At 48.7% G+C, this 6,210-nt stretch overlaps 1 protein-coding gene across 8 annotated transcripts in view; it reads right to left on the bottom strand.

Annotated features, from left to right (window-relative positions):
• The window catches only part of LOC109313731 (poly(rC)-binding protein 3-like), an 894,664-nt gene that overhangs the window by 382,795 nt on the left and 505,659 nt on the right, over nt 1–6,210 (bottom strand). The window lies entirely within an intron of this gene.

Raw genomic sequence — 6,210 nt, forward strand, 5'->3', positions numbered from 1 at the left:
CTGCTTTTTGAATTGTGGAGCCCAAAACTGGATGCACTACTCCAGCTGTGGCCTCACCAAGGCTGAGTACAAGGGGAAAATGACGTCCCGGGATTTGCTTGAGAAGCATCTATGGATGCAAGCCAGTTTTGGTCACTCTACTAGCTGCAGCATCACATTGCAGGCTCATGTTCATCTTGTGGTCAATAATGTCCCCCAAGTCTCTTTCTTCCGTAGGGGTAGCCAGCGTAGCACTGCCGAGCCTATAAGCATGCTGCAGGTTTTTCTTCCCAAGGTGGAGAACCTTGCAGTTTTTGGTGTTAAACACCATCAGGTTCTCGTCCAACCATTTGCTGAGCTTGTCCAGGTCAGCCTGGATCACCTGCCTGTCTTCTGGTTTGGATGCTTTGCCCCGAAGTTTGGTGTCATTGGCGAACTTGGCCAGTCAGCTTCTGACTCCAATGTCCACATCATTAATGAAGATGTTGAACAATATGGGTCCAAGGACATAGCCTTGGGGGACCCCACTGGTCACAGGACACCATGATGATTGACTTCCATCAATTACTACCCCTAGGTCCGACCATGGAGCCAGTTTCCCAGCCAGTGAATCATGGTGGACCCAAGGCCACATTTGGCCAGTTTTGCCAAGAGGTGATCATGTTTGCCTATGTCCTTAGACCAGGGGTGAGCAATTATTTTGGGTGGAGATCTGCTTAATGACTTTTGGTAAGCTGTTGAGGACTGCATGGGTAGCTCCACCCCTTGACACTGCCCCGCCTCCTGGTTGCCATCTCAGGAGGGGAAGTGCCACCCCTAACCCCTGATCTTTGCCACCGGAAGTTCCTCCCCTTGCCCCCTGGAAATACTGGAAGGGTGGGGGTTGCCATCTTAGATCCAGAAAAAAACTAAATCATACACTAAAAGTCAAACACCAACTATATTTTAATTTTATTGCAAAAAATATTTTTGTTGTGATTTGTGTGTGCGTACTGTATAAAGAGGTGATTGCATAATAACTTAAAAATAAATTCTTAGTCTTCTATATTGTGGGTGTTGGTTGGGTATCTGTGTATGGTGGGGGGTGTGTGTGTGTATGGTAGAGTGTGGGGTATGTGGGGAGGGGTTTGTGAGGAGGTGTGGCTATGTGTGTGGTGGGATAGGGTATGTTGGGGGGTTGTGTATATGTGGGGGGTTATGGGGGCACAATATACTGCTATACTTCATAGGCCATAATATAAAAGGATGGTTCATTAGAGTGTTTCTTTATAAGCTTAGAGAGATAGCTAGCCCAGTTAGTTTGAAGTCAGATAGAAGGCAGGGTAGGTTTGCAATTTTTTGTTTAAATTAGATATGTATAACATAAGCCGGGGTGGGCAACCTGTGGCAAGCATGACAGAAGTGGCAAAGGCAGCTTCTGTGCATGGCACACGGCAGGCCGGGGAGGGGACAAGCAGTACATTGGCAGATAGGGCAGGAAGCAGAAAGCAGAGCAGCACATCAGGCAGGGAGTACAGGGCAGGAAGCAGAATGCAGAGTAGCAGATTGGACAGGGAGCAGAAAGAAGAGTGGCAGATAGGAGAGGGAAAGGGGATTAGAGTAGGATGGGGGAAGGGTGTGGGGTTAATTTGCAGCATACCTGCCAAAAAGTCTGGCCCCCACTGGCATAAGCTTTCACAAGCCTGAGTTCACTTCATCAGATGCTGTGAAAAGACATGAATGGAGCATTGTGTCAAATAGAAAGAGTGATTGGCAGAAGGTTCCCTCCAGAGCCAGGGCTGCTCACAGTTGTGCAGTATCAGCTCCCCCAGTCCAGCTGGGTAACAGGTATGAGGCCCTGGCAACATTGGAGACAGAGGAAGGAGAGGAGAAAACCCCTGGAGAGGAGAAACCCCTGTGCCACTTCATGCACAGAACAGACTGAAGGAGGCCAGTTGATCCAGAAGAGGAGACACCAAGTACACGTCATAGGTTACTCCATCCTGAGAGGAACGGATGGTTCCATCTGTCACCAGAATCCCATGACATGTGAGGTCTCCTGTCTGCCAGGAGCTTGGATTCGGGATGTGATGGAGATGATCTCGACCCTCATACAGTCCATTGATTACTACCCCATGGTCCTAATCCATGTGGGCACTAATGATGCGGCCAGGAGCAGCCCAGATTGCCTTATGAAGGACTACAAAGCTCTGGGGACAAGCTGAAGGAGACAGGGGCACAGGTAGTCTTATCAGCTGTTCTCCCAGTGAGCAGACGTGGCTGACGCCATGAGACCTGCATCAAGGAGGTCTCATGGCTTCTGATACTTGTGGCTTCGGAAATGGTGTCTCAAGGCAGGCTTCAGCTTTTTGGCCCACAAGCCATACTTCAGAACAAGAGACACGCTCAGGTGGGATGGGCTTCACCTCTCCCCCAAAGGTAAGTGTCTGTTCTCTTTCAGGTTGGCTGATCTCCTCCGGCAGGCTTTAAACTAGATTCGTTGTGGGAAGGGGAGAACGAGTATGGTGGGAGCCATGGAACACCAAACCAAGAGACAGTGACAAGATTAGCCCAGGTATGTAGCAAAGATCCTATTAGACAGCAGTTTAAGGGGGGGGGGGGAACCAGGGACAGCCACCAGGAGAATTAGGTGTATATACACAAATGCCAGAAGCATGGGAAACAAGCAGGAGGACCTAGAGCTCTTGCTAGCAAGCAACAACTTTGACTTAGTGGGACTAACTGAAACCTGGTAGGACTCTTCTCACAACTGTGTGGTGGGAATAGAGGGCTATAGGTTTTATAGCAGAGATAGAGTAGGGAAAAAAGGTGGGGGAGTTGGTCTCTATGTCAACAAACAGTACACATCTTCCCTAATCAAATTAGGGTCAGAGGGTTGTCAAGCAGAGACTCTGTGGGTTAGGATCCCAGAGGCTTGGGGTGAAAGGGATCTGGTGGGGGGGGCTCTACTACAGGCCACTGTACCAGGATGACGAGCTAGACCAGGAATTTTCCAAGCAGCTCAAAGAGCCTGTGAGGCCTAGAGATATGGTAGTCATGGGGGACCTTAAGTACCCAGACGTATGCTGGGAGGAGCAGTCAGCTAGACCTAACCACTCTCGCAGGTTCTTAACCTGTATTCAGCACCTTCACCTACCACAGGAGGTAAGGTGTCCCACCAGGGGTATGCCTTGCTCAACTTGGTGTTGGCCACAGGGGATGACCTGGTGGGGGACCTGCGGATTCAAAGCAACTTAAGGGACAGCGATCACCAAATGATAAAATTCACTCTCCAGAGAAGGGCAGGCACTATACACAGCAGGACACAGGTGCTAAACTTTAAAAAAGCTGACTTTAATAGACTCAGGGGATTGGTTAGCAGGGTGCTAGAAGCTAAGAACTCAGATGCATTGAGGGTCCAGGATGGGTGGACATTCCTCAAGGAAACTATTCTTTGGGTTCAGAGTGAGTCAATCCCATGGCAGAGGAAAGGGGACAAGAAGCCCCTTTGGCTAACCAGGGGCATCCAAGATACCTTAAGGGCAAAAAAAGAGGTGTATAGGAAGTGGAAGCAGGGGGTAGCTAGCGAAGAGGAGTATACTTCATTAGCCTGCACCTGCAGGGAGTCAGTCAGGAAGGCCAAGGAAACTCTAGAACTCAGGCTAGAGTCAGGGATTAAGGACAATAAAAAGTCCTTCTTTAGGTACGTTGGGAGCAAAAAGAGGGTGTGGGGTAGCATAGGACCCATACAGGACAGGCAGTGGGGCTTAGTGATGGATAGCAGGGACAAGGCAGAGCTCTTCAGTGAGTTTTTTGCCTCTGTCTTCTTAAATGGGAATCTAGACAAACCCTCAACATACATCATGGACACCAACAAAGGGAAAATCAGCCGACCAACGGTCAGTGCCGACACGGTAAAAAGACACTTGGGGGGACTGGACGTATTCAAATCACTGGGACCGGAGGGACTTCACCCATGGGTAATGAAGGAATTAGCAGGGGTCATAGCTGATTCACTGGCAAGGATATACGAGTGCTCATGGTGCTTGGGTCAGGTTTCAAAGGACTGGAAGAGGGCTAACGTCATTCCAAACTTTAAGAAGGGGGGGAAGGAGGACTCGGGGAACTACAGACCAGTCAGCCTTACCTCTATCTCTGGGAAAGTCCTAGAAAAAATTATCAAGGAGCATATCTGTGGGAGCCTGCTGGCTAATGTGATGCGGAGGGATAACCAACATGGATTTTTAGCGGCAGGTCCTGCCTGACTAACCTAGTTTCCCTTTATGACAAGGCCACCAATTGTTTAGATGCAGGAGTTGAGGTGGATGTTATCTATCTGGACTTCAAGAAGGCCTTTGGCAAGGTATCCTATACCATCCTTATAAATAAACTGAGGGAATTTGCCTTGGATGATTACACAGTAGACTGGGTAGCAAATTGGCTCAAGGGTTGCACTCATAGGGTGGCAGTGGAGTCCCTCAGGGCTCAGTTCTGGGGCTGGTGCTGTTCAACATCTTCATCAGTGATCTGGATGAGGGGGTGGGAAGCATCCTGTCCAAATTCGTGGATGACACAAAATTATGGGGTGCAGCTAACATCCTGGAAAGGAGGAACCAGATCCAGGCTGACATAGAGATGTTGGGGAAGTGGGCAGAGAGCAATAGGATGCAATTCAATAAGGACAAGCGCAAGGTGCTGCATCTAGGGAGGAAGAACTGCCATCATACCCACAGGCTGGGGGGTGACCTTCTTAACTCCACTGAGGCAGAAAAAGATCTTGGAGTCACTGTTGACTCCAGGATGAACATGAGTTGCCAATGTGATGAAGCAGTTAGCAGAGCCAATTGCACCTTGTTGTGTGTCCGTAGGTGCTTCACAAACAGATCCAGGGAAGTGATTCTCCCACTCTATGCGGCACTGGTCATACCGCAGCTGGAGTACTGTGTCCAGTTCTGGATGCTGCAGTTCAAACAGGATGTGGACAATCTGGAGGGAGTCCAAAGAAGAGCCACTTGCCTGATTAGAGGCCTGCAGGGAGGGCCTTATGAAGAAAGGCTAAGGGACCTTAACCTCTTCAGCTTCCCCAAGAGAAGGCTGAGGGGACCTTGTGGTGATGTACAAATTTATAAGGGGAATGCAACATGAAGTAGGCGACAATCTGTTCACCAGGGCATGACAAGGAAGAATGGCCACAAGCTACTAGACAGAAGGTTTACGCTGGACATTAGGAAAAAGTTCTTCACGGTCAGGGTTGCCAGAATCTGGAATAGACTCCCAAGGGAGGTGGTGCTTGCCTCATCCTTGGGGGTCTTCAAGAAGAGACTGGACAGGCACCTGGCTGGGATCACATGAACCCAGGGTTGGTGACTCTTTTCTTGCCTGCCAGGGGCAAGGGGTTGGGCTAGATGGCCCGCTGAGGTCCCTCTGACTCTATGAATGTATGATTGCATAAAGTAGGAAAGGACGGGCAGGAAAAAGGAGAGATGGGAAGGGGAACAGTGTTGGGAGATGGAAACATAATAAATCCAGAGGAATAAAGGAGTCACAAAAGCTAATCCAGGTCAAGGGATAGGAATTTGCAGTCCCTGACCACATCATCATTGGACCAAATAACAAGGGTTATAACATCCAAAGTTATTTTATTTGCACCTCTACCAATGTCATATATGCCATCACCTACATTGGAAAGATAGAAGAATACCTATGTGCAAGAATGAATTAACATCAATCTGACATCAGTTCCAGGAAAACACACAAGCTTGAGCAGAACACTTTAATCTCCCTGGACATTCCATCAGTGACCTCAAAATAGCTGTTCTTAAACAACAAAACTTAAAAAACCAGCTTGAATGTGAAATGACTAAATGAACTCATCCATAGACTGGATGGTTAAGAATGCTCTCAATGGAGACTCTAGATTCTTACCCATTACTTGGACTAGCTTTCTAAGCCCCTACAGCATCTAAACACACACACACACACACACACACACACACAATGCCACCCTAACCCTTCTTTTTGCCTAACTGCAAACTTGGCCAGCATGCTTTCCATATCCCCTTCTAAATCATTGTTAAAGATGTTGAACAGCACAGGGCTAAGAACGAAACTCTGGGGGACACCACTGGCCACCTCCCACCAAGACAACACAGACCTGTCCACTAATACTATCTGGGCTTGACCCCTTAGCCAGTACCCAACCCACCTGACTGTGGACTCTGCCAGCCCACTGTCCCCCAGGTTTTTTTTTTT

This window comes from Crocodylus porosus, unplaced genomic scaffold, assembly GCF_001723895.1.
Source record: "Crocodylus porosus isolate Cpor-Errol unplaced genomic scaffold, CroPor_comp1, whole genome shotgun sequence".
In the NCBI taxonomy this organism is placed as follows: domain Eukaryota; kingdom Metazoa; phylum Chordata; order Crocodylia; family Crocodylidae; genus Crocodylus; species Crocodylus porosus.